The sequence below is a fragment of the Bubalus bubalis genome, chromosome 9, assembly GCF_019923935.1.
Source record: "Bubalus bubalis isolate 160015118507 breed Murrah chromosome 9, NDDB_SH_1, whole genome shotgun sequence".
Taxonomy (NCBI): domain Eukaryota; kingdom Metazoa; phylum Chordata; class Mammalia; order Artiodactyla; family Bovidae; genus Bubalus; species Bubalus bubalis.
Window position 1 is genome coordinate 73,870,532 of NC_059165.1, and position 25,563 is coordinate 73,896,094.

A 25,563-nucleotide genomic window follows, 5' to 3' on the forward strand; every position below is an offset into this window, starting at 1 on the left:
TTTTGACAAGTCTACATGCCTAGTCAGCTGTGTCTGTATCCTGCCTGACTATAGTTAATGATGGCAGAATTGAAGCCCAGTAGTAGTAATTTTACCGTATATCACCTACTCATTTATTTGTTGAATGTCAGTGCAAGCAAAATTTTTCAAAAAGCACAGGGAAAGCATTTGTGTGTATGTTAATATGTAAAGGTGACTGGTAAATTATTTCCTGAGTATTAAAATAAAAGTCTTTCTTTGAACAAGAAAGCAGGTGACTAATATTCCTTAAGTTGGTGATGGACAGGGAGGCCCGGCTTGCTGCGGTTCATGGGGTCGCAAAGAGTCGGACACGACTGAGCGACTGAACTGAACTGAAGTATAGCAGTTTTCATCCTTCCCTTTTGCTTCTTTCTATGTCATGGACATAAAATGTAGGAGCAGTTTAGGATGGGTAGGTGCCACTGGATTGAGGAACTGATTGAATGTTTGCTTGGATTATAGCTTGACCAGAACTGGGAAATGAAAGCCAGAAACAGGCAGTGTCTTGGCCAGTGTCATACAACCAAGACCAGATCATCAGCTCTGACTGCCAGTGGCTGAAGACACGAAGAGACACAGTTACAAAAATTTTCCTCTTTCTTTACTTTTCTTGTTTATTTTTCCCCATATGTTTTTCTCCATCTGTATCTTGACACTGTGTATTAGTAGAGATAAAAGAGCTCACTCTTGTTTTCATTTCTGTTTCTCCTGATGCTTCCAGTTTTTCCCCCTCACTGGGCTCCCAGCTAACTCTTTCCACTCTTTCTTGTCAATATTCTGTTCCCAGAGAGCTGGATCTGTTTTCAATGTTTTTCTGGCTAAATCGAAATTGCAGGAAGAGTTGAAGTGTTGACTTTGTATTGTTTCTTAGTTTACCACGAAAGTGGAGGGAGGAGGTAGGATGACGGGAAGGGAAATATTAAATCATGCTAACAGACTCTTCCTCCATTTTCTTTTTTTTTTTCCCCCAAATCTCATTTTATTGATTTGCTTTCCTTTTTAAAACTTCGTATTGGAGAATAGTTGATTTATAATGTATTAGTTTCAGGTGTACAGTAAAGTGATTCAGTTATACATATATCCGTTCTTTTGTAGATTCTTTACTCATCTAGGTCATTACAAAATATTGAGCAGAGTTCCTTGTGCTATTCAGTAGGTCCTTGTTGGTTATGTATCTTAGATATAGTAGTGTGTGTGTTAATCACAAACTCCTAATTTATACCTCCCTGCCGGGTTTCCCCTTTGGTAACCATGTTTGTTTTTGAAATCTGTGTCTATTTCTTTTTGTAAATAAGTTTATTTGTATCATTTTTAAAAAATTAGATTCCACATATGAGTGATATTACATGATATTTGTCTTTGCCTGGCTTACTTCATTTAGTATGATAATCTCTAGGTCCATCCATGTTGTTGCAAATGGTATTCTTTCTTTTTTTGTGACTGAGTAATATTCCATTGTATGTAGGTACCAAATCTTTATCCGTTCCTCTGTTCATGGACATTTAGGTTGCTTCCATGTCCTGGCTATTGTAAATAGTGCTGCAATGAATATTGGGGTGTATGTATTAAATATCTTTTAAAATTATGGTTTTATCCAGAAGTGGGAGTATATTCCTAGGAGTAGGACTGCTGGATCATATGGTAGTTGTATTTTTAGTTCTTTATGGAACCTCCATACTGGTCTTCATAGAGGCTCTATCAATTTACATTTCCACCAGCAATGTAAGAGGCTTCACTTTTCTCCACATCCTCTCCAGCATTTATTGTTTGTAGACTTTGAATGATGGCCATTCTAACTGGTATGAGGTGACACCTCATTGTAATTTTGATTTGCATTTCTCTAATAATTGTGTGGGCTTCTCTCTTGGCTCAGATAATAAAGAATCTGCCTGCAATGCAGGAGACCCAGGTTTGAACCCTGGGTTGGGAAGATCCCCTGGAGAAGGAAATGGCTACCCACTCTAATATTCTTGCCTGGAGAATCCCATGGACAGAGGAACCTGGCAGGCTACAGTCCATGGGGTCACAAAAAGTCGGACATGACTAAGCAACTAACCCTTTCACTTTTCTCTAATAATTAGTGATGTTGACCATGTTTTCATGTGCTTTTTGACCATCTGGATGTCTTCTTTGGAGAAGTGTCTTCTTACTTCTTTTTCTAAAAATTTTATTTATTTGTTTCTGGTTGCACTGGGTCTTCATCGCTGTGCACGGGCTTTCTCTAGTTGCAGTTAGTAGGGGCTACACTTTGTTGTGGTGCGTAGGCTTCTCACTGCGGTGGCTTCTCTTGTTGCAGAGCACGGGCTCTGGGTGAGAGGGCTTCAGTAAGTGCAGCACGTGGGTTTGGTAGTTGTGGTGTGTGGCTCTAGAGCACGTGGGCTTCAGTCGTTGCAGCTTGTGGGCCCTAGAGTGCGGGCTTAGTAGTTGTGGCACAGTCTGAGTTGCTCTGCAGCATGTGGAATCTTCCCAGACCAGGGATCGAACCTGTGTCTCCTGCACTGGCCACTGTCCCACCAAGGAAGTCCTCTTCTTAGTTCTAAGAGAAGGTTTTTCCCGTCACACCAGTTGCCTTGCAGAACTGACTCACTGATCGGATCATGTTTTCTTTCCACTGCCTTACCCAGTGACCTTGAGGTAGGCACCTTGGCTGGAGAAAAGCAGGGGTGTGGCAAGGGGGAAGCAGAGCAAGGTGGGGGAGTGCATTCGGCATGTCTTGGAAGAAATGTACCACTTCAGAGCAAATTCTCGATTTGACCCCTGCCCCTTGCACCTTTTAGGGCAGGGTACACCATGACCCTTTTGTGCCTTGTTTCCTCATCTTTGAAACAGGAACAAAAATATCTCTTTCCCAGGTTAGAGGTGAGGATGAACTAAAGTGCTTGGCACAAAGCCCGGTCTGCAGGTGGTTATGATTTTCACAGAGTGACATCAATAGGCAGGACATGGTTTCTTGGGAATTCTCACAAATTCTCTCTGAACCAAGACGTCCATGAAATGGAGCTCTGTTTCAACAAATTTTCTCTCTTGGGCGTTGGGATAAGAGAAAGCTCTTGCCCTGGAGGGTAAAGGAGGACAATGGTAAGATCTAGATGAGCTGTCAGCACCTCAGCCAACTGGTGTGAATTCTAGCTGTGCCCAATGCTCAGAAAGAGCTGCAGTGCCAGGTTGGAAAGAGATAAAGCCCAGAGACCCACACTGTAGACACTGGCACTTCTAAAGCTATTTCCGTGTGTGCCATTGAAAAATGTCCACACTGGCTGTTCCTGTCCATCCTGATGTAGAGGTGGCCAGCGTTATACAGCGAGAACTGCAGGCCAGTATGGATCTTCAGCTGACCTGGACTCTCTTGTCTCAGACAGACTTCATGGGAAGCTTCCTTAGGGTATTTCTGTGTTGTACTTGGCCCAGGCTCCCAGCCCCAGGCTTGGTCTTCAAGTCTCGGTCAACCACGATGATGCAGCCTCAGGCCAGCAGCTCTCTGTGCAAAAGCCACCCAGGCCTTGGGAGACATACATGATGCCTCTGCTGTTCCCAGCATCGTTCTGTGTGGATCAGACCCTTGGGCTTTAATTGAGTCTGCTCCCTTTCCTGTGCTCCTCCCACTGTGATGGGAGGGAGAATGAGGCTCACTGTAATCAAGTGTGAAAGAGATAAGTGGAAGCAGAATCTGGGCTAAAAATTCATTTTTCTTGTTGCCATATTTCTTTGCTTGTTATAGCTTCTTCATACCCTAGAGCTCTTGTCAGCGACCCATTTTGTGAATGGAGACATTTCTACTTTGAAGTCATAATTTATCCTGCAAGAGCTGCTAAAAGAAGCACTTTTAAACTTGGATCTGAGCGGAGGCTGGGAATTGTAAGTCACCTCCAAGCACTTGGGTAAATTGCAAAGAGTAGAGTCTTTTTACCTCCGGGAGTCAATTTTAACTTATTGCTTTTTTTCTCTGAAGACAGTTTTCTCAAACCTTTTCTCCGCCTTGCTTTCATTGCATATTCTGACTTAAGTGGTACGAATGAGCCATCCATAGTTCATCTATGATATTTAGTTTGCTGATAACTTGTGGCCACCTTATCATTGACCATCTAGCTAAACAAGAGTTTTAAAAATTAACCTATGGAAGGCCTCAAGAAATACTCTATTTTTCCAACCTATTCCAAGACAATTGCAGTTACTGCCAGCCATCTCTCTTCCTAATAAGCCTTAGAAAGAGAATATGGCAGAGAGGGTAAGAACATGGATGCTGGCATCCACATGCCTGGATTCAAATGCTGACTTTATTATTTGTCAGCTCTGTGATGGAGGGTAAGCTGCTTAACCTCTCTGTGCCTCAATTTCCTCATCTGTGAATGAAAGTAAAGTTCACATCTTCCTTAGAGAGCTGTTGCAAGTAGTAAATGAGTCAAGATACCCAAAGATTCTGGAAGTTGCTGGACACATAGAAAGCAAAATGTAAGCACATCTTCGTATTAAATTGTCTTGTAAATGTGAAATATTTGAGTATTGGAAAGAAAGACATCCAGATGGACCAGGAAAGCATATATTTGTAAAAATAGTTATCTTTTACAGTTTGATTAATAGTCAAATGGCTATGAGAAGCAAGTCAGATTTAATCAAAGGTGTTCCTAGAATAGATTTAGTTTTTGAAAGTGTTTTGTTTTTTGTTAAATTAAATCAGAGGCATTATCTATTTAAATCTTCCGGGTCTTATTACAATGCTATTTTGAATGTCATGTTTTAAAGGTTGAAAAGAATGTTTTCAATGTGTGAGTTTGCATAACACAGCCACCTGACTGAATAGGGCTATATTAAGTGGCCTGCTTGACTCCCTGGGGCCCCCCCAACCCTTCTATCTTCCCACATGCTCTCGAGAGAGCGACATGTAGCACATGTTATGCAAGCTCCAGAGAAAGATAATAAAAACACTTTTCTGTCTCCATATGTTATTGCTTTTTCTACACACTGAGTTTTCAGGGTAACTGTCTTGTTGAATTTGCCTATTGCTGACAAAGCTATTCAGGATTAAACAATACTCTCTGCCATCTATTAGGAGGCCAGATTTCCCTGAGAGAAGTCTTTTGTGGAACCCTCGAAATGTCCCTTTGTTGAAACCACAGAAGGTCACAAGAGAGCAGCTGAACTGTGCAGCTGAGTTTTATTTATTAGATGTACACACATGCACACATATGCAAACGCATGTATGCACACACACACACAGACACACAGAGCCCTTGTGCCTCATTCCTTCACATTTTTCTGAGGTTGATTAGTGAAGAAATTTGGGAATAAATCTCTGCTAGCTTGGGGCCATGATTGCTTTGTGTTTCCAGGAGCTCAAACACATTACAGTTATTCCTTAATCTTCACAGTGTGCTTTTAGTAGGACTCTATTGTACCCATTTTCCTGCCAGAGAGTCCAAGGAGAATTCTAGGAATTTAGCCAAATATTGGCAGATGAATCGCTGGACAGTCCCAATTCAGCCACATGGACTCAGGCATGTGTTTGTTTGGATGCCCCCAAAGGAAGGTCATGTTACTTGAAATTCTAGGGGAGGTGGAGAATGTGGGGAGATTTGCACAGTTTTAACCTGGAGGCTCAGAGTTCTCGTTCCAGGATGGTGCCCTGGCTTCTGATCCCATGGGGAAGGTCAGGTCCTCTTGCATCTTGTTTTCAGAACCCACATATATCCTTGTCTTCTAATATGTATCATGTTGTCATCTTATATAGACTTTTATGATCACCTGAATAATTATCTCCACCCTGAGGGCCAGAACTCCATAAGGAGAATGTTTTACTCATCACTGTGTTCTCAGTACCCAACCCAATGGCTGGCATAGAGTTGGTGCCTAGCAAATAGTGCCCGGTTGAGTGGTCTCCTCTTCGTGTGTGTTTCTTGCACCTCAGGGTCCTCTGCAGCACCACTGATTCAGCTGGTGATGACTGGGGCCAGACATGATAGGGGGGTCATGGTGGCTAAAATTATCATATAATCCTCTAGGCAGCCAGGGAGGTGTTATTCCATCAATCAGTATTTCCACAAGAATTTATTAGATTTGCACTTATGGTCACTTTGTGCTCAGTGCTAAAAACCAAGGGAAATATTGAAAAGAATAATAGTTCCTTGCCTAGAGAATTTCAAAATCTAGCTGGCAAGATGAGTTCTTATAGAAATATCATAATCAAGTGATAATTGAAAAGATTAAAAAAAAAAACCAGACTGGTTTTAAGGGAAGTAAAGTTTCAGAGGATGGAGAGATGAAAGTGTTCTGAAATGGACAGAAAAGGTTCCTATGGAGTGAGGAGGGCTATGTGGGGTTGGGATTATCACAGGGCAGAGTGAGACCTTATGTGTGGCAAGGGGAGACCCAGTGAGCAAAGACCTGGGGGCTGGCATGAACGCAGCTGCTGTGAGGACAAGAGAGGCCACCAGCCTGACTGGAGTGGTGTGTGCTTGAGAGAGAGGAGGAGATCAAAACCAAATGTTGGAGAACGCTGACAGGTGGTCTGTGATCTTGACTCAGCCGGCTCAGCCTGGGACTTCAGTGCCCAAGGTCGAGGTGAGACAAGAGTTGGAGTGGTAATGGGGTTGGAGGGAGTTACAGGGGCTCATCCTAGCACCTCTATGCCACACTGTCCTCTAGGTTTCAATTTTACTCCAATCAGCACTCAGTTTTTTGACTTGAAAACTCCCAATGATGAACCAGCCTGATCTCTCTATTAAGACAGTGGTTCTCAAACATGAGTGTGCATCACCCCCTTCAGGGATCTTATTTTAAATGAGGATTCCTAGGACTTGTCCCTCACCACACACCCAAGTTCTGATTCCATAGGATAGTTCCAGAGGGCTTAGGGAGCTGCATTTTTGCAAGAAGCCAGGGTGCTCCATAGCCCACACTTTGCAAATATCGCCCTAAGGAGTAAGTGGTTCAAGGAACAATAAAAAAACTTAGAAGATGGGCAGCCAGCAGAAGTCGTGTATAATAGAAGCATATGCACAGTTCACCACTGTGACGGTGTTCTTTGATGAAATATAAACACTGTCCAAATAATTCTTAGCTTTCCCATTATCTAGGGGCTTACCTTAATTTGATGAGTAGAGTGATATATATGGTAGACATGGAAACGATTCAGTTTCCAGAAGCTCAAGTTGTGAGAATACTCAAGCTCCCCTTAATCCAAGGACATCCTGAGAGCAGCCACTTGAATTTATGCTTGGCTATCAGCTGGGCCCAGAGCAGCTCATTTTAAACTACAATTAGTAGCAAATTATAGTCAGACTGACTTTCAAAAGAGCTGGTTACATTCTGCTAGGAAACAATTTAAAGGATCAGATTGGTAGTGCCTCTAAATCAGGCAGGCTCATCTGGCTCCCGAGACTGGGGCCTCCCAACCCTGCAAAGATGGATTCTTGTTTAGCAGAAAGTTCAGGTTTGGGCTTTGGTATTCTCATCAGTGTTCACTGACAATAGCCGGATCTGCCTGGAGAGGGTGCAGAGAACTCAGTGGCAAACATGTAGAATGGTAAGGATGTGTATTCCTTCTGCAAATGGGGAGAACTGCCAGAGACTGTGGTACCCAGCTTCTTCAATCTTGTGGTGTGACCTCTCTGCAAGCCTTGTTAGGAAGTCAAGAAGCCCCAGAGGTCGCACCGAGGAGGGAAACTCCTCTGTCAACTGTTCTCTCATTCAGTACACACTAAAGAAAGGCCAGACAGCACAGGGTAAAATCATGCCACTGGGCTCCCTACAAAGTCACACCATTCCCAGTGTGATGACTGGCATGCTGTCAGCTGATTAGTCCCTTCAGAGCTGGAATGCAGGGTGTGCAGAGTGGGGTACCGTTTTCAGTGGGTCAGGTGAACCTCCTCAGAGTTCTAATTTGAGGAAATTGTAAAAGGTATTTCATTTCTTCTGTCACAGCTATGGGGGGTGCGGTGGGGGAAGACACTGCAGTACTTACTTTACCAGAAGTTTATTTCCTTTTGCTTCCCACTCTCCTGCAGTTTTATAATGAGAGGACAGTCATTTCACCTGAGATAAAAGCAAAGGGAAGAACTCTTAATAGTGAAGGAAACATATTTTAAAACCAATACCACTCCTCCTTTTTTTTTTTTTTTTCCCCCAACCTGTCATCAAAAAACTGTTTGGCTTCGTTTTATGTGATGCTAGTTGGCTGGAGTCAAGCATTCATTGGGGGAATGTGCAGGTTAAGCGAGTCCAGTGCAGCTGCCTTGGCTCATCCATGCCTGCGTGCAAACACCTATAATGCCTGGAGTTAAGGAAACAAAATCCCCCACTTCGGTGAATCTCCAGCTAAAGGCACTAAAGACAACCTTCACCTCCCCCCAAGGACAACACAGGTCAAGGGAGAGAATGTTGTTGAACTACACTGAATTTGATTCAAAAGTCAACACCCTTTTCAAATATGTAAAAAATTTTGCTTGCTTTAAATATCTACCAGGCACTGAATGGGTGGGTCATTGGCGACTCTCCAGGACCACCTAGTCTCTGACTACCACCCAGGTATCTTCCAGTCTGCAACTCAAGATAAAGAGAGACACCCATCCTGAAACACATCTTGCATGTTTTCTTCTTTTATTCTCTTTCTTTGATTATTCTCCATTCACCGCTTAGCATGGACGAGTTAGCTGTTATAGGGGTGGCGGGAGATGAATTCAGTGTGTTCATGTGCTGTTGTATACACCAAAGGAGAAAGTGACATGAACTCAGGGCCTCATGAACCCTCAGGCTTCCCTGGTAGCTCAGCTGGTAAAGAATCTGCTAGCAGTACAGGAGACCTGGGTTTGATCCCTGGGCTGGGAAGATCCCCTGGAGAAAGGAGCGGCTACCCTCTCCAGTATTCTGGCCTGGAGAATTCCATGGACTGTGTAGTCCATGAGGTCGCAGAGTCGGACATGACTGAGTGACTTTCACTTTCAGAAAGTGACATGAACCCAGGGCCTGAAGACTCCTAAATGCTTCAGGGTGGAGATAGGGAGACTTGTCTTCACTCTCCTGAGCGGGACTGCTGGGAATAGGGAGGGTATGGTCATTCTTACCAACCCTGCTATTTTTTTCACTCTAATGCACATCACATCAACTCTGTGAACTAGGTATTATTATCCACACATGAAGAAAGAAGGCTCAAAGAGGTTATGTAATTTGCTCAAGACTGTGCATCTGGAAGAAGCTGAAACAGGATCCGCTTCTGACTTGGCCCAGAATTGTACCATCTGGGCTGGCCTCTAGAGACAGGAAGCTGCCCAGGGGCGGAGCCAATGCTCTCAAAGGACATGCCCCTCACTTATGATGGTTAATTCAGGGGAGGGGCTGCATGTGTGTGTGTGTGTCTCTCTCTCTATATATACACACATATATATGTATATATCTATATATGTATGTATGTTAGTCCCCAAGGACAGCAACACAGGTGAGAAGGGCTATTTTGCTGCTCAGCAGGCATGGCTCCTAACCACCTGCCCTAGTTCTCTCCTTTCCTCTTTGAGGATTTTTTTTCCCCTCTGAAGTGACATTGGGAGGCAGAAGAATCTTGCAGAGGTGTTATGAATAATGACGCTAGTGTTATGTGCTGCATAAGCTGCTTGATTGCATAGAGCTATCAGATACCTGGGTGGGGATGGGGAGGTAGAGGAAGGGAACAGTGCAGGCATCTTCTCTTTGGGCAAAAGAAACTCAGACCATCCTGCCTGTTGGGCAAATATACAACAGGGCACTGGTTCCCATGTCCTTAGCAGAGATGTTTTTGCAGAACCACTGTTATTTGCTTTTTCTGGGTATCTATTTAGAGGTGGGTTTCCTCCCCCAGGTGGCCCTCTGAACGGAGGTGGAAAAGGAGATGAGTGAGAAGGGAATTTACAAGTACTGTCCAGGTGCAGCATGTCGGGTACATGGCCCTTGCTTCACCTGCATTTTTAGAACCAGAGAGGACAGTGCTTGCTTCCTCTCAGCCCAGAAGGTGGACTTCGATCCTCTGCATCGGTCAGCTAAGACAACTTCTGTGAGAATATGTTTTCTAATGTGGGACTTTTCTTGGAGGAAAACCTCTGAAGCGGAAAACCCATAATCTGCTTAGGATGTAATTTCTTCTTTCCTTTTGCTTGCTCCAGGTCTTCACTCATTCCGTTTGTCTTTTAAGACACTGGGACTTTAATTAATCCCACTTTTTCTTTATCTCCAGGGATTTGACTTTAGCTTATTTTAAGATGACAGATTACCAAACCCTTTTTCTTCATCTTTCCAAAGATTTGCAAACTGCCAGAACTACTTAAATGCGGGTAATCTGAAGAAATGTTGGCTAATTCTATCCAAATATGGGTGTGTTTTTTTTCCCCTAGACGAGTACAAAATGACTTTTTGGAGTTGAGAGAAAACTGAAATTATTTTATTATTTTATACAGGAAGACAGAACCCCGAGAAAGAGCAGAAAGTGATATAAGAATAACATCAGACTGGGGTGGAAGTTTCTCTAGGTTTCTATGCTTTTAATTTTCACGAATGCTCGCCGCCCTTTTCCACACAAACCTTGAATGCTGATGAATTGCTGCTGTTTTGAAAAGGGTGAAAAGTCAATCCACTGCCATGAGTTTGACTCACAGGATTATCACCAGAAGAAAGCCTATAAAAGTGTGCTTTGCGATGGCCATGCAGGCTTTTTAATTTCTTTGATAATTCCTCCGCTGTTCTGTTTTGGTGCAGCTGAGACTGACCTACTTTGTCCCTTCGTTACAGGGTTCTGCATAGTTATTAATAACAGGACGAGGAGGCTCTGATGTTCAAACTTGTCCCTGAAACGCAGCAAGACCTCTCAGCTTCAAATCCCCAGCCCGACTTCATGAATTTTATTTATGCATTCATTTATTTATGTGATGTCTGGTGCTGAGCCGCGGATGAAAAATTAAAACGTAAATTCATCAGCAGGACCCAGAGCAGAGCTGGATTAAAATTTGAACTCCTGAACTTCGAGGCCCCTCCTGCCACAGAGAAAACAAGATCATCAGCTGAGCTCCATAAACAAAGGAAGAGCTTCTCTTTCCTCCCCCAACAACAGGCGAAAAGGCAGACCTGAGAACACTCAGGCTCCAAATGTCACTCACAACATCCCAAACCAAAACAAAAGCAATGCGCCAAACAGCCACACAAACAGAGGCGGGCGGGACAGGCTTCTAGTAAGCCCTGGTCAGTTGCCAAAATTGGCTTCTGGCTGCTGGCCCTGCGGGAATTACGTAATTCCCAGATAAGGGCCCTCAACTTCAAATTTCATCCTCTCATCTTAGACTTTTACTCTGAAGAGCTGGCAGCAAAAATAGGTGAGAATCTCACTTCCACTGATGCAGTGAGGCTGCTGATTTCTATTAGGCAATTTTGTTGTTCAAGTCATTGGGATGGTGTTGGAAGGAAATGCCATGTTTGTGAGATAATAGAATAACCCCACCCCCACCCCCGCCAAAGTAACCGCATTGCCCTCCATTTTATATTCTTGGGTCACCCACGACCTGATTCTCTGAGATCAGTAAATGAGAGTGTCCGCAGTGCAGAACCTTGCATATTTCACCCTTCCGCAGTGGGATGGCAGGCTCTGGCCGAAGAACAGAGCTGATATGCTGGGGTCTTGCTAAAGAGAAACAGGAGGCATAGGAAAGAGTTGAGGCTGGTGGCTGCTATCAGAAGACATATTAGTGAAATGACCCCTGAGAACCAGATACCTTACAGATGTCCTCTCATTTCCTACTCACAACAGCCTTATAACGTATGATTCTCTTTTCACAGGGGAGGAAATTGAGTCAAGGATAAAGCAGCCTGCCTGTAATCACACAGCTGGTTAGTATGGCTGAGGCCTGAAAGACTTCAAAGCTTATTCCATACCCTAGGCCAAAAAAGCTCTGCTACGTCAAGTTCAGGGGATTTAGGTAAAGCGTCCAGTGGCTTCATTAGTTCCATAGGACCCTGTATGATTGAGCTGCTAAAGGTCTTTATTGCTAGCGTCAAGGCCACCTCTGTGTTTTCTTATGGCTCCTAGCCATGTGTGGCCATTTACATTTAGGTTAATTATGATAAAATCAAACCATTTAGTTCCTCTATCACACTAGCCACATGTCAGTGATCAGTAACCACATGTGGCTAGCGGCAGTCTTTCTGGATGGCACAGGCTTCTAGCATGTTTTCAACTTCACTGAAAGAAAGTGTTATTGGCTAACGGTAGAGATGGAACATTCTAGTTGTTAATTTGGCCTCTTCCTTGTAGCCTGCATTTAGTTCTTCTGGGCCTGAAATCCAGACCTATCAAAACAGACATTCTAGTCCTACTCTGGGTTTCCACTGGGATAGGTTTCCCCTAAGCACATTTCTGACCTCTGTCTGACTCTTTACTCAGTCTACTCCAGGGAGTCTACTCCAGCAAATCAGATGCTTTGCTGATTGGTCAGTTTGGGAAGAATAACTTGCAATGAGTTACCCACTGAGAACAAGTTCCGCTGGTCCCACAAGACTCTGCCCCTGGGGTGGGCATGGTTTGGGGATGCCCGATGCCTTCTGTTTGCCTGTAGATCTACTCTCTAACCTTGTCCACCCTGCTCTGAGTTCCAGGAGGCTGGTCTACATCCATGAGGTCCTTACACCTCTGTCAGACCCACTGTATTGTGTGATCTTACACTCCCAACTGTAATTTATGGCCAAGTGGAAGGGCTACATCAGGAAGAGGGCACAAGCAGGGGCAGGGGCACAGAAACCACATGAGCAGGTGGCCTGATGTATTTTCCCTCCCATTCTTCCACTGAGGCCTCTCCCTCAGTTCACATCTATGACTACAGGGCACAAGAAGGTCTATTGATGAGCAAACCAGCATCCTAACAGGCAGGGCAAGGAAAGAGAAGAAAGAGGCATACCACTCCAGATTGGAAGGTGGCAGTTTTCACAAGCAAGGGAATTTACATAGAAGGCTTGTCAAGACCAGTAGATCTCCAAACCAGACAGGCAGAATCCTAAAGTTTATATGGAGGCCTTAACTGAGTTCAGTCACGTATACTATCCAGAGGGTCTCAACAACATACTGATCTCTCAAGGCTGTGCCTGTGAAAATGGCTCCAACTGTGGAAATGATGGGCAGCATGTACATTCCAAGGAGGGGCAGGAGGTGGGGAGCCTCCCATTGCCTAAGTCCAGCTCTCTGGTCAACCGGAGGTCAGACCCTCTCTGTGACCTCCTCCAACGAGACCCCTGTGACCATCTGATGTTGAAGGTAAAAGGTCACACTGGTTCATAGATGGATTGGCTTTTTATGTGAGTATAAACTGAAAGTGGGCTGCTCTCTTACAGTTCCATTTAAGGATGGCCCTGAAAGAAAGAGTGAAGGGAAATCCTCCCAGCAGAGATTTGAGAGATGTATCTGATCTGCCACTATGTATAGAAGGAGAGGGCTTCCCAGGTGGCTCAGTGGTAAAGAATTCGCCTGCCAATGCAGGAGACACAGGAGATGCGGGTTCAATCTCTGGGTTGGGAAGATCCCCTAGAGTAGGAAATGGCAACCCAACCCAGTACTCTTGCCTGGGAAATCCCATGGACAGAGGAGCCTGGTGGGCTACAGTCCATGGATTGCAAAGAGTGGGACACAACTGAGCCTGCACTCACTCGTGCATGGAAAGAGAAGTAGCCCAAAGTAACAACAAATATCTGATTGATCAAGGCCTGGAAAGAGGAAGATTGGAGGATTAAGGACCATGAGATCTGGGGAAGAAGCCTGTGGAAGCATCCATGGGCTGGAGCATGGTGTGTGACAGACTTCGTATCAGATATTAATGCTCAACAGAAAGCATGTATTAACCATGGAAGTGGCACTAAACAACCAAGTTGATGAAGTGACTTATCCAGCTGAATTCAATCCTTGGATGGATACTCAGTACTGGCAAAATGCCCTTCATGCCACGGTATTAGGAACGAAAGCTGTGCATTGACTCAACAGCATGGGCTTCCTCTCATCAAGGCTGGTTTGCCACTGCTGAAAGCCCAGTTTTCCAGGAGCAGAGATGAGAACTGAGCTGCTGACTTGACACCGTCCCCTGTAGAGGCCCACCAGCCACTTGGTGGCAAGTCAATACATCAGACCCCTCTGATCTTGGAAGGAGTAGCTGTCGGTCTTGACTGAATCAGCATGCACAGCAGATACAAAATTGCCTGAAAGCATCTGCGTGACAGAGGACTTAGAGAGTGCTTGATCCCCTGCCACAGGGTTTCGGTGAACTGAAGAGCCGGGTTATAGACCAGGAGGTGTGGCTGTGGGCACATGACCTTGGAGTCTCCTGACCTCATTACATGCTGCATCATCCAGAAATTGTTGTCTGTGTAAATAGCTTCTTAACGAAGATCCAGCTTAGAGATGTTAAACTGTGAGGATTGGCATCATCCTCTAGGACACAGTATATACCCTACATCAACAACTATTATAGAGCGCAGTGTCCCCATAGCAACCGTGGATCTGGAACCTAGGCGTAGAAGTGGGTGTGGCTCTGCTTATATCACTCTCAGTGACCCTCTTAGGGAATCTGTGCTTCCTGCATTTGTGTTACTGCATTTCTAGGCTTTGGGGGTTTGATTTCCAGAGGGAGAACATTTCTATCAGGAAATCCAGCTGGGTGTCCCATTAAGCTCTTCAGTCAGTTCTATCTACTGACTGACCTTTGTGCCAAAGCCTATCAAGCAAGGGAGCAGGAGTACTTGACCCTAATGATCAGGAGGTAGGGCTGCTGTAACACACTGGGGTGTCTCTTGGAACCCCCTTGCCCACTTTAATAATAAATGGATGAAGGAGTAACCATAGTCTGAGAAGGGCATAGTGATCAGAAGCTCAGATCATCTTGCTGATGAGGGCCAGGATGACCCCACCTGGTTAGACCAACAGAGGTGCTACCCGAGGGGGAGAGGAATCTAAAATGAGGAGCAGAGTGGAGGGATGGTGTGTATCTGTTACCTGGAGAGCAGCTGCAGCAACAGGAGCTGGAATTCATGTCACTAACCTTCCTCTGGTAAGTTGACCCAGAAAAACAGGCGAGCCAGGATCCTGGAGAAGCTGTTCCCAGATTTTACTATTGAAGAAAGTGGATCCAGGTGGCTCAGGACTGAACCCTAGTGAGTACGATGGGGACTCTGCTGGATCCCCTTTAAGAGGAGCTCATTCTCCCGGCTTCTGAGAATGGGAGTGACTTGTGCCTCTGAGATGAAGCCTCTCTGGGAATTACCTTCCACTAAAGAGAGCAACAGAAGGGCTTCTCTGGTGGCTCAGTGGTAAAGAATTCACCTGCCAATGCAAAAGATGTAGGTTCGATCCCTGAGTCAGGAAGATCCCCTGGAGAAGGAAACGGCAACCCACTCCAGTATTCTTGCCTGGGAAATCCCATGGACAGAGGAGCCTGGCAGGCTACAGTCCATGGAGTCTCAAAAGAACCAGACATGACTAAACAAGAACAACAACAAAGAGAGCCACAGGTCATGCTGTCTGCAGGTCACACTCCACTCCCAGAGGCAGCCTGCATCATGTGTGATGAGGGTAAAAGCCCAGCTTTCTTGCGTCAATCAAGCAGGACATCTGGGAAGGCTCATCCCAGTCTCTGAGTCAGATGAGGCTTTAGATGACACTTCTTAGGGATTCAGCACCTCTTTGGCCCAGCTCCACTTCTTCCCCTCCGCAACAGGCATAGCTCTTGAGTGTAAGCCCCACTAAACTTCCTGTTTGCTAAATCTCTTTCAGAGCTCTTTTCCTGGGGCACCAACTTCGGACAGTGCTCTTCCTCAGCTCAGAATACTTTCTCTGCTCACCCTTCTGATGGATTCTCTTGGAATTATCCAGATTTGAATGTGTCCTCTGAGCGCTGCTGGGACCCTCATTGACTGGCACAGTGACATGGGACAGGCCCGCTGCAAGCTCCAGACACCCCCCAACTGGTGAGTAAGTCTGCCTGGTTCTGAGGATCACTCTCAGTAGGACCCCTTGCCCGCATATAGAATCTGCATCCTCAAACCTACAAAAAATCAACTCGATTAAGACATTTTGGCTTCTCCATTAATTCTGTGTTTAAATTATTCATATTCAGAGCGTGAATGGGAAATACTCATTGTTGGCTCTCTCAGAAACCCCTGACCCCAAGGAGTGCAACTTGTACCAGATTTAGGTGCAGCAGCCAAGTGTTTGGCCTGATCAAGGGTTCCTTTTTGACTGCGTGTTTATTTCTGTGTTTGTGTGTGTAAGGGTATCTAGCAAGCTTGGCCTCCTTTCAATAGGGCAGCTATTCCCCTCCCACCCCACACACACTGCCCCTCATGGGACCCTGACAGGATGAGCAGGTTGATTGAATCTCTCTGATTCTCAAGGTTATTTAAGATGTGGATGTATTCGTATCTAAAATCTCTTTTTAAAATTTATTTTTTCATTATATAATTAATAAGTGAACTCATTCCCTTTGTTTAAAAAATAATTAAAGCATTCCAGATAAGGTGAAAATTCCTTTTGGCTGTGGCACCAGTCCCAGTCCCCTCCCAGAAGACAAATTATTATCCTCCAGACATTTTCCAAATTGGCAGTGTCTATTTAAATTAAAGTTGTTCCTTTCCCTTGACCTGGAAATTCTACTTTTCAGAAGTTACACTGAAGAAAGCCTCTTGAATGCGCATGAGAAAGAACGAACAAGGATATTTACGGCGGCATTGTTTATAATAGCCATAAAGGTAAGCGGCTTAGTAGGGGTCTAAATAAATTGTGGTATATTTTTATTTTTTATTTATTTATTTTTTAATTTTATTTTATTTTTAAACTTTACATAATTCTATTAGTTTTGCCAAATATCAAAATGAATCTGCCACAGATATACATGTGTTCCCCATCCTGAACCCTCCTCCCTTCTCCCTTCCCATACCATCCCTCTGGGTTGTCCCAGTGCACTAGCCCCAAGCATCCAGTATCGTGAATTGACACTGGATGCAGTAGTGACCACAGTGAAGTAGCTCTGTAAGTGCTAACATGAAAAAAATCTTCAGGAAGTATAGTGGCGTGAAAAAGGAAGTTGCAGAATGATAAATGTACTATGATTTTGTTTTATCTGGGTTATTAAAATAATTGCCTAATAGAAATGACCTGGATTAGGAGTCTGGAGAACAGTTGGTTTTCTCCCTGTCCAGCCTATCTCAGCCATTTCTTCCCGTTTTCCTTTACCATTTCTGCTTCCCTTTTACTCCACATTCTCCCCTCTCTTAATCACTGCTTTTCATGGGTTAACATTGAAGTCAAATCTACATCCTGTGACCTGTTTCTGTTTACTCTCTTTATCAACCGGTTGAACTCAATTGATGAGCAACATGGCTAATCCAAACTGGTAGTTAAAGTGTCAAAATAAATGGATACATTGCTTGCGCCCCAGCTCACATGGTCGAATTGATGAATAATTAATTGAGGGGCAACATGATCTGTCTATGGAAACCTGCCCGCTTTGGCTACTCTAGAAGCTTCAAAGATAAACCAACAATTTGACAAAGTTGATGAAAAATATGTACATATAAAAGAAACTTCAATTGTGGGTTGAATAATAAAAGTCTAGAGTTTGCATTAAACAAAATGCAATAGTATTATATTTTGTGTTACATGTAGCCTGAAGAATTCCAGTCTAATGGCTTCTTTTTATATTGGAGAGAATTGTGGCCCAAGGAAGTGAGGTCACAAAGCAACCCTGCTGGTTTAGCTGGTTTTCTGATAATACATTTTTTTAGACAGTGGAGATGTTCATTCTTCTTTACTCTGGTTCTCTCTCTCTCTCTGATATGAGAGGATCCAAATATCTGCTCGTTTCCTCATGGGTCTGTGATTGAGGCACAGTCTTTATGAGATGGATGCAAATGTCTGACACAGTCCTGAATGGGGTAATGGCAGGAAGGAGCAGCTCTGGGCCTCTCTAGAATTCTCCATCATGGTTTAATGATGTTCCAATGCTAGAGGGTCTTGAAATAAAATCCTATGGCCACAGGAATTGGACAATTGTAGCTGCAGGAAGAAACTTTGAAGTATGGTTACCACATAAATACAGGGCACCAGTTAAGTTTGAATTCAAGGTAAATAATGAATACTTTTTAAATATAATTATGCCCAGATATTACATGAGACAAATTTATACAAAAAAAAGTATTCATTGCTTATCTGAAAGTAAGTTTGATTGGGCTCCCTGTAATTTGTCTGTTGACTCTGTTAAGTCTACCCATGATACATGTAGACATACTTAACTGGCAGTGTCTTACAACTTGAGAGCACATTGTTTTGCGTGTTTCTTTGTCTTGCTGACTCTAAAATTATAAATTATGACCAATTCTTTGAACTCAAAGAGTGTTGGATATTTAATCAATTTTAGGGTTCATTTTCTAATAACTGGAATGTCCAGCAAAGAAACAGGTGGTTTTAAAAAAAAGAGTGCATCCCTGAGCCAAAGATAGTACTAGAGCACCATTTTTAATAACTAAGGACTGGGAGGATCAAAAAGGTCATGAATAGGAACTTTTTTGTTTAAAAAATATTAGGGGCACATCTATGCAATTAGATTTTGCACAGGTAGATTTCTTTTCTTCTGGCCTTTGAAGCTTCTAGCTAATTTTATGACAGGACTGTCACTGTTCTCATAACACGACCAACTGTTTCCTCAACAGACAACTGTTTCCCCAACAGACACCTGTTTCCCAAACAGACATGCGGGTCCGTCTGACTCTTCAGAGTCACTCCTCCCATCCTCTAGGATGGTTCCCTGTGTCCACAGTGGGATGATGTCCACGTCCATCTTGAAATAAGCAGAAGAGCGGCATGCATGGTAAGATCCCATTTGTGAAAATTCTCAAAAGCATCAACATAAATATTGGTAAAAACAACACTTTTTTCTGGTTAAATACCTAAGAAACTCTTAAGACTATTTATTTTGGGATGGTATCAATTATTGAAGGTTGGAGAAAAAGACTTCGTATTTATTTTATACCTTTATGGATGGATATTTAAAAAAATAAAATAACTGTTCACATTGAAACAGGCTGAGTATTTACCTTTTATCCACCACACTTTCAGCGATGGACTGGAATTTGTGACAGAAGGAGGTCTTCTGGCATTCCCTTGAACTTAAAAATTGTATAAATATAACTACTTTGAGAAAAGCCCATCAGCTAGCCTGGACCCCACTGTTAATGCCTTTGAGCTTCCTCAGTCTCCACTGCCCACTGGAAAGCTCAGATGAGAGGCAAGTGTCTCCCAAGGCATCTGTGGCTGATTGCACGTATTTTTGCCAGTGAGTGTGTATGCACACTGTGCACACTTATCCTGAGGGTAAGGAGTATGAGCCTAGGGTCCACAGATCCCCATGCAGTTCTTAGCCTGTGTTCAAGGCAAGTCCAGACACTTCAATGACCAGAAAAGCAAACTTTTTAGTTCTCCTATTAATCATAACTCAAGCTACATGAAATTGCTATTGCATAGGCACAAAAAATTGGCTGAATATCAGCAATTTCATATTGCTCAAGTAATACTGCTCCTGAGCATCCCTGTTTACTTTCTCCCTTGATAAGTTAGAAAAACAAATCAAAACAACCAAAGTATGTGTATTTCTAGGCTTCCAAATCTGCCTTAACTTTTATATTACCTATTATTGATGATCCCTATTAATAAACATCTAACACTTACGTAGCATTTTGTATGTAGCAGATGTTTTAAATACTTTGCATACATATGCTTATTCATACTTTACAATAAGCCTCTGAGATAATTCTGTTTTTTTCATTTTGCCTATGGCCAACCTGAGGGGTGCAGAGTTCCAGCATCTCGCTTGTGTGGGTGCAGCTGTAGCTGAGGGAGCAGGGCTGAGTCCATCCGAGGCTGACTTGTAACCATGATGTCACATAGTCTTTCCTTTGTTCCCGTCCCTGACTTTCAGCCATTGCCCTCTCATAACCTGATCCCTTTCCCAGTAGACAAGTTGGCCTCTCTGGGCTCCACCAGGGCACATGTACTGTATTCTAGGTTGGTCCCTTGAAGCACTGTAGGAGTTTATCTAGGCTTCCCTGGGGGCTCAACCTATAAAGAGTCTGCCTGCAGTGTGGGAGACCTGGGTCCAATCTCTGGGCCGGGAAGATCCCTGGAGAAGGAAATGGCAACCCACTCCAGTATTCTTGCCTGGCGAATCCTATGGACAGAGAAGCCTGGCGGGCTACAGTCCATGGTCGCAAAGAGTCGAACACACGACTGAGCGACTAACACACAGGTTGGTCCCTTGAAGCAATGTAGGAGTTTATCTAACTGCGTTGAGGTCAGGGTGGCCCTGCACCCAGCAGTTTGGAGTGGAGGTCCTCAGGCAGGCAGCGGCAGCCTGATCCTTCCTTGGTGCAGGTGCCAGTCTTGTGGCAGGGAAACAGTCCTTGAAAGAATCATCAGTTTTCTCCTGAGCCGCTGCTCCTGCAGGCCCCGTGGAGATACCTGGTTTAACCATCCCCATGAACATGCTCTCCACTCCCCTGCACGTGGAGCTCCTTGCTCCTTTGTGCCTCTGCATCATTTTCCTAAAACAGTGGTGCTGAGGCTGCAGCCGGGCAGAGTGGCTGGTGGGTCCCACAGACAGGAGAGGACCCACCGCTTAGTACCCATGGACACGATCCTTAAATTTTCAAACCCAAGTCAGTTACTTCCCATGTACAGTGAGCATAATCACGCACGTTTTGGGGTAGTCATGTGCCTTAACTAGTTCTTAGATGTAAAGTCTGATATAACATGCATGCCTGCTAAGTCACTCAGTTGTGTCCGACTCTTTGTGACCCCATGGACTGTAGCCCCCCAGGCTCCTCTGTCCATGGGATTCTCCAGGCAAGAATACTGGAGTGGGTTGCCACTCCCTTCTCCAGGGGGTCTTCCTGACCCCGGGATCGAACCCAGGTCTCTTGTGTCTCCAGCATTAGCAGGTGGGTTCTTTACCAGTAGAGCCACCTGGCAAGCCCAGTATAACATGGGGCACATGGAAAATAATAGAAAGAAGCAGCATTGGGGTTCAGTCACTTCTATGTGAAGCTGGGCCTGTGACATGGGCTAACACAGTTTTCTTTGGCTTATAAAGCGTACTTTTAGCAATAACCATGACATTTAGCTAGTGGTAAAGAACCTGCCTGCCAATGCAGGGGATGTAAGAGACACGGGTTTGATCCCTGGGTTGGAAGGATCCCCTGGAGAAGGACATGGCAACTCACTCCATTATTCTTGCCTGGAGAATCCCATGGACAGAAGAGCCTGGGGGGCTACAGTCCATGGGGTTGCAAAGAGTCAGGCATGACTAAAGTGACTTAGCACACACCTCATTTAAAGGTACTTTTGTTGTTGTTGTTGTAGAGTTGCTAAGTTGTGTCTGACTCTTTTGTGACCCGATGAACCGTAGCCTGTCAGGCTCCTCTGTCCATGGGGTTTCTCAGGCAAGAATACCGGAGTGGGTTGCCCTTTCCTCCTCGAGGGGATCTTCCTGACCTAGGGATTGAACTTGCGTCTCTTATGTGTCTTGCTTTGGCAGGCAGGTTCTTTACCGCTGAGCCACCAGGGAAGCCCAAAGTTGCTTTCAGATTTATTAATTACATCTTGTTATCCATAAGTGAGGAAGTTTAGACAGGCTGTTTCCTTCCATGAGGATAGAGTTGGACTATTTTTGATATCTCAACCTGCACTCATTTCTTCCCACCCTGGGGGTGGGGAGGAGGGTATGAAATTGCCTATTTGTTGAGTTTCTCCTTGCGTCCTCCTTTCTTGTGGGGCTTATCAGCTACCCTGAGCAGATGGTCTCTTCTACTGCAGCAGAGGCAGTCCCCTGTACTCACTGGTTCAGAATCTGGGCTGAGAAGGTGGGTCCTATATTACAATTTTTGTTGAAATGTTAGAATGCGGAATTTTTCTGAGCAATAAAGCTCAGAAGATCTATTAGAATTCAGTTTCTCCTTTGCTCTCAGACCATGTGTTGGCTTTGTCAAAAATTTCAAATGCTAATTAAACTCATGTGTTGCATATATCTAGTATTTTAGGCAATAGTTACCATATTAATATGAATATTTGAGATTTGCTGTTTAAGATATTTGAATAATTTGATACTGGAATATTATAAGCATTCATGCTGTTATTTAAATATGTGATGATATAATAGATTTTTTTTACACTTCTGTGACTTTTTTTTCTATGCTCAGTTTTGGAATGGATTGAATACAATATTCATTTTAGTGTGATTGAACTGGGTCTTACTGATGAAATGGAGTTTGTTCCCACAGAAACGCCTCACAGTTTGTTTTTTAAATGAAGTACAATAAACATTTATTCTATAGTCAAATTGTAGCTTAGTTGGTAAAGAATCTGCCTGCAATGCGGGAGACCTGGGTTCCATCCCTGGGTCGAGAAGATCCCCTGGAGAAGGAAATGGCAACCCACTCCAGTATTCTTGCCTGGAGAATCCCATGGACAGAGGAGCCTGGCAGGCTGCAGTCCATGGGTTGCAAGAGTTCGACATGACTTAGTAACTAAACCACCACCACAGAATAAACATACAGAAAAGTACATTATAGTATACTGGCACCCAAATGGAGAGAGAGACCATTACCAGTACCTCAGAGCTCCCAGTCACAGCCCCTACCTAGTAAACTACAGTTTTGACCTCTCACATCATCCACGAGCGTTGCTGGGTTTTGAACTTGATGTACATGCAGTCACACCGTAGGCACTTGGTGGGATCTGGTTTCTTTTCAGTTAGTAGCACTCTAGTTTCTTGATTCTGCAAATAATGCTGTGCTGGTTTCTAAGCCAGTTTTTGGAAAGAGAAGGAGGCAGGCCGGGGAGGGAGGAGGAAGAATGGGGAAGCGAGAGGGAGAATGTGTATGGGGGTACCACTTGTCTGTTGCTACTCTGAAACTGATGCAGCCCATGAAGAATTGGGGGAGAGTATAAACCAGCTTTGCCTTCTTGCTTTTCTTTTTCTTTGGGATGGTTTTGGTCACTGCCTCCTGTACAATGTTATGAAACTCCCTCCATAGTTCTTTAGGCATGAGACCTAATCCCTTGAATCTATTCATCACCTTCACTGTATAATCATAAGGGATTTGATTTAGGACTGGAATGCAAAAGTAGGAAGTCAAGAAACACCTGGAGTAACAGGCAAATTTGGCCTTGGAATACGGAATGAAGCAGGGCAAAGACTAATAGAGTTTTGCCAAGAAAATGCACTGGTCATAACAAACACCCTCTTCCAACAACACAAGAGAAGACTCTATACATGGACATCACCATATAGTCAACACCGAAATCAGATTGATTATATTCTTTGTAGCCAAAGATGGAGAAGCTTTATACAGTCAGCAAAAACAAGACCAGGAGCTGACTGTGGCTCAGACCATGAACTCCTTATTGCCAAATTCAGACTTAAATTGAAGAAAGTAGGGAAAACCACTAGACCATTCAAGTATGACCTAAATCAAATCCCTTATGATTATACAGTGGAAGTGAGAAATAGATTTAAGGGCCTAGATCTGATAGATAGAGTGCCTGATGAACTATGGAAAGAGGTTCGTGACATTGTACAGGAGACAGGGATCAAGACCATTCCCATAGAAAAGAAATGCAAAAAAGCAAAATGGCTGTCTGGGAGGCCTTACAAATAGCTGTGAAAAGAAGAGAAGCGAAAAGCAAAGGAGAAAAGGAAAGATATAAACATCTGAATGCAGAGTTCCAAAGAATAGCAGGAAGAGATAAGAAAGCCTTCTTCAGCAATTAATGCAAAGAAATAGAGGAAAACAACAGAATGGGAAAGACTAGGGATCTCTTCAAGAAAATCAGAGATACCAAAGGAACATTTCATGCCAAGATGAGCTCGATAAAGGACAGAAATGGTATGGACCTAACAGAAGCAGAAGATATTAAGAAGAGATGGCAAGAATACACAGAAGAACTGTACAAAAAAGATCTTCACGACCCAGATAATCACGATGGTGTGATCACTGACCTAGAGCCAGACATCCTAGAATGTGAAGTCAAGTGGGCCTTAGAAAGCATCACTACGAACAAAGCTAGTGGAGTTGATGGAATTCCAGTTGAGCTATTCCAAATCCTTAAAGATGATGCTGTGAAAGTGCTGCACTCAATATGCCAGCAAATTTGGAAAACTCAGCAGTGGCCACAGGACTGGAAATGTCCATTTTCATTCCAATCCCAAACAAAGGCAATGCCAAAGAATGCTCAAACTACCACACAATTGCACTCATCTCACATGCTAGTAAAGTAATGCTCAAAATTCTCCAAGCCAGGCTTCAGCAATATGTGAACCGTGAACTTCCTGATGTTCAAACTGGTTTTAGAAAAGGCAGAGGAACCAGAGATCAAATTGCCAACATCCGCTGGATCATAAAAAAAGCAAGAGAGTTCCAGAAAAACATCTATTTCTGCTTTATTGACTATGCCAAAGCCTTTGACTGTGTAGATTACAATAAACTGTGGAAAATTCTGAAAGAGATGGGAATACCAGACCACCTGACCTGCCTCTTGAGAAATCTATATGCAGGTCAGGAAGCAACAGTTAGAACTGGACAGGGAACAACAGACTGGTTCCAAATAGGAAAAGGAGTTCGTCAAGGCTGTATATTGTCACCCTGTTTATTTAACTTCTATGCAGAGTACATCATGAGAAACGCTGGACTGGAAGAAACACAAGCTGGAATCAAGATTGCCGGGAGAAATATCAATAACCTCAGATATGTAGATGACACCACCTTTATGGCAGAAAGTGAAGAGGAACTCAAAAGCCTCTTGATGAAAGTGAAAGTGGAGAGTGAAAAAGTTGGCTTAAAGCTCAACATTCAGAAAACGAAGATCATGGCATCTGGTCCCACCACTGCATGGGAAATAGATGGGGAAACAGTGGAAACAGTGTCAGACTTTATTTTTCTGGGCTCCAAAATCACTGCATATGGTGACCGCAGCCATGAAATTAAGAGACACTTACTCCTTGGAAGGAAAGTTATGACCAACCTAGATAGCATATTCAAAAGCAGAGACATTACTTTGCCAACAAAGGTCCGTCTAGTTAAGGCTATGGTTTTTCCTGTGGTCATGTATGGATGTGAGAGTTGGACTGTGAAGAAGGCTGAGCGCCAAAGAATTGATGCTTTTGAACTGTGGTGTTGGAGAAGACTCTTGAGAGTCCCTTGGACTGCAAGGAGATCCAACCAGTCCATTCTGAAGGAGATCAGCCCTGGGATTTCTTTGGAAGGAATGATGTTAAAGCTGAAACTCCAGTACTTTGGCCACCTCATGCGAAGGGTTGACTCATTGGAAAAGACTCTGATGCTGGGAGAGATTGGGGGCAGGAGGAGAAGGGGACGACAGAGGATGAGATGGCTGGATGGCATCACTGACTCGATGGACGTGAGTCTGAGTGAACTCCAGGAGTTGGTGATGGACAGGGAGGCCTGGCGTGCTGTGATTCATGGGGTCGCAAAGAGTTGGACACAACTGAGCGA

General features: G+C 43.9%; 1 long non-coding RNA gene across 12 annotated transcripts in view; it reads left to right on the plus strand.

Annotated features, from left to right (window-relative positions):
* LOC112586931 overlaps positions 1 to 25,563 on the plus strand; it is a 175,405-nt gene that overhangs the window by 13,099 nt on the left and 136,743 nt on the right. For 9 of the 12 annotated variants that reach the window (XR_006553425.2, XR_006553427.2, XR_006553430.2 and 6 more), the window contains exons 3-8: positions 3,740 to 3,876; positions 10,768 to 11,345; positions 11,806 to 11,856; positions 15,776 to 15,969; positions 16,662 to 16,749; positions 18,728 to 18,866. This is a non-coding gene — a long non-coding RNA (uncharacterized LOC112586931). Of the gene's footprint in view, positions 1 to 3,739; positions 3,877 to 10,767; positions 11,346 to 11,805; positions 11,857 to 15,535; positions 15,735 to 15,775; positions 15,970 to 16,661; positions 16,750 to 18,708; positions 18,867 to 25,563 lie in introns of those variants that run through there. The other 3 variants (XR_006553423.2, XR_006553420.2, XR_006553431.2) reach the window with 3 other exon arrangements.